General features: G+C 42.5%; 1 long non-coding RNA gene across 4 annotated transcripts; it reads right to left on the reverse strand.

Annotated features, from left to right (window-relative positions):
* Positions 1 to 254: 254 nt before the first annotated feature.
* On the reverse strand, positions 255 to 2,834 carry LOC123110355 (uncharacterized). Of its 4 annotated transcripts, none has more exons than XR_006453328.1 (3): positions 2,156 to 2,834; positions 1,034 to 2,046; positions 255 to 611 (listed from the first exon to the last, which is right to left on the reverse strand). It is a non-coding gene; the product is annotated as an uncharacterized lncRNA (long non-coding RNA). The 4 variants fall into 4 exon arrangements; XR_006453329.1 differs by having other exon boundaries at positions 255 to 717; XR_006453327.1 differs by having other exon boundaries at positions 255 to 2,031.
* Positions 2,835 to 3,354: the final 520 nt, after the last annotated feature.

Here is a 3,354-nt window from a genome sequence, read left to right on the forward strand (position 1 = left end):
CAAGCATATTGTTTCCAATCAATAAACCCATCATCAAAGCCAAACATTTTTTTCATTTTTTTCACCATCGCCTTGCATGTCACCAAAGTTCTTGTTCTCCCCACCTACCTATCTCATGCGTAAAAGATAATGATAAATGACATCTCAAATCAATTTATGTTGTAAGATTCCAAACTACTATGCATGATTTGAAGAAAAAGGAATCATATCACATAATAGTGTCCTGAAAATAGCAACCTGCAGTACTACAAGGATGATGAACCATGATTAAATATTGCTAAAATAGTTTTCTAAGTGAATTATAGTCTAACAAACATATTGCCATCAGCAACTGGCCAAGATAACTCGCTTGAAAAAAGAAAACACACACAAAAAAAACACTTATACAGAACTTGCACGCAGAAGAGAGTATATACAAGTACAAACAAAATGACCGGGGCTCGCCAAGCTAGACTAATATGTAAAACGATGTGCCATGTGTCAGCGTCCTTCCAACATTGGCTTCGTCAATTGTGAGGCGTGCGAGCTTCACAACCGATAACACTGAATTCTGAAAGATGCGACGAACGCACCGACATCATATCTCCCAAATTTCCAGCACAGCCTGCGGTCTATAATACATATAATTATTATTTTTTATGGGTGAAAAGAAATACATATAATTATGTCCAGCCTTAGAACTACTTCAACAGAGAATTGCTTCTTTCCTTGGAAAGGCTGTAGAAGAAATAAGTTAATCAGTTACTATTCATCCAGGAAGTCAACATTGCTCATTTCGTGCGAGTATATTAGGCACAACAGACTTAAGTGGAGATAAATTGCAGCAATTTATATATCCAAATAGCTTACATACTATAGCTTGAGAACATACTTATAAATGGTTCCAGGAAAACAAGAATGAAGTGGAAGTGCTTAACTGAATGCTTTGGTAAATATATGCACAAGAAAATGAATTTGTATACAGTGTCACCATGAAGAGAAGAAACATTCCAGACATAACGCACAAGCTAGTTCCACTTAATTAGTTACATACCTTAGATCACGCCATGGAATCATCTGCACAGTATACCTCAAATCATCTGTATATAGAAGGGGCGAGTGTGCATGTATACACACAAAAAAAACTGCACCAGGCCTCTTTTAACTTTCTTACGTCAACCAAGTTTCTGCAAAAAAAACTGCAGCTAACAGACATCAAGGAAAAACATATTTTGGGTGTGACCTGATAAATTAGATGTGGAGCTACCAACCAAAGGAGGGGCGCCGATGACAAAGAGACCTGCTGTAGGCGTCATCCGATTTTTTTTTGAACAGAGAGAGTAATAAAGACTACCAAAAAAACTATTCAAATACATGTACACTTTTTTACAAAAATATCAAAGCAAGTATCTAAAGTTATTTTTTCTGAAAGCCCTCTGCACAAACTTCAGAACCGTACATGGGAAACAATTTTAGATGAATGACCCTATTAGATAGAATGATTTTTTACAGCCACCAAATTGTACTTGATTCAGACCTTGGACTACACACTGAGACTTCTTTGTAGACCATTTCTTTGTAAAATTGCAATGGAGTTGGATTGACCTTCCTTTTGCTTATCTGAGAGAGTAAGAATCTTTATAGTACTTCTAGATGTAGCTCTAGAAAGTGCAACATAGCATGTGTGAAAATACCGGTTCAGGGAGGTATACACCAACATTTCCAATACTCAAAGTTTCATTCGCAAGAAGATTCTGGATAAGAAATTGAAACCAATCGAAGACAATTCCATTTGTTATCACCAGAACATATAGCACAAGATTGTCTAACAGAGATGAAGCAAGATAGATGAGACGTATATAAGATTTTTCTATTCGTCCACACCCATACCTTGTCCTTGACGAAGCATATTATATGGCAAATGGCAGTGAATCACACCTCCTCGCACTCCGTTGTCCGTTCTATCTAAAGATTGTGTGGCTTCTAGAGGGTGTTGTCACTTGTCAGTGAGTGGCTGTAGTTTGAGCAGCGTGAGTCCCATATGCCTGCACACTGATTTATATTGGGCTACATGAGTGGTATATAGACAGTTGTTAGTTGGATGTTGATTTGACACTTAGGTGATAGAAAAACTGAACTTGGGATTGGAAGGAGAGGAAATAGCAGAGCATAGTACCTCCACGTCAACATCACACCAGACCAGCCATCTTGGAGACAGAGTCGATTCGGAGGAGGACGCCGGTGTGGAGCCCGTGGGTGGCGCTTCAATAGCAGGCGGCGAAGAGGTCCTCGGGGAGCAGCTCGTAGCCTCGTACTTGAAGTCGAATGGACAAACGTGGAGCACGACGGTGGGGAAGGACGTAGCAGGTGGCGCCGCCGCCACCGAGGGTGAGTAGCGTGTAGCCGTCGTACGCGAAGGTCGGCGTCGAGGAGACGGCTAGGAGGACGGGGAGGCGGCGGGCTTTTGCATGGAGCAGGATGCAGGAGAGGCGTGGCAGACTCGAGTTGGGGGGCGCTGTTGGCGGCGTACCTGCCGACAGGGCCACTACATCTGGAGTAGGGCTGCGTCATCAGAGAAGGAGGCAATAGGAATCGCGGATTTGGGGGACGGCGGTGCCGACGGCGTAATTGCTGACTTCGGCGTCCGAGAGACGGGTAGGAGGGAGAAGAGACAATGCGGAGGAGGGGGGTGGCGGTGGAGGTGGTAGTGAGCCACGGGGCTGCTACGGGGGAGAGGAGGTAGGAGAGGCATTTGGGGCAACCGGCGCCGGCGGCGTGTGGAGCGGCAGTGGCCATGCCCAGTTGGGTTCCATCCTTTTCTGCCCTTTTCGAGAAGGATCCAGCGCTTCTGGTTGCCTGGCTGGATAAGGCGGAGATGGATGGAGCAAAAGGTAGAGAATTCGTTTTTTTTTAAATGTTATAAGTGGGGTTGCCTCCCATTCGTCGGATACAGATCTGATGGTCCAAAATGATGGGTGGCAGACACACCATCACCACCAATTCACTCTTTTATAGGAGTATATATATAAAGTATAATATATAATATATAATAAATATAGATAGAGATGCAAGCACCAAGCAGAACTTAGTAACGGGAAATCTGCAAGTTCTTAATCATCTTTGGTTTGATAAAGTAACTATTTGAGAGAGAGATGTTACTGTAAAATTCTCAAATTTTGCGATAGTGGATTTCGGCTTTGGATTTTCCTCTCGATTTTTCAAATTGATGTGGCTATAGGAACTTGAGGCTGAATTTATTAATTGGTGTGGATGCGACCTGGATTGTGCATTAATTTTACGAATTCATAGGAAACATTACCCGTGCGTTGCAACGGGGATAAACAAAAATTCAATCAAAATACATAGCCTTGAAGA

Source organism: Triticum aestivum, chromosome 5B, assembly GCF_018294505.1.
Source record: "Triticum aestivum cultivar Chinese Spring chromosome 5B, IWGSC CS RefSeq v2.1, whole genome shotgun sequence".
NCBI classification, from domain to species: Eukaryota; Viridiplantae; Streptophyta; class Magnoliopsida; order Poales; family Poaceae; genus Triticum; species Triticum aestivum.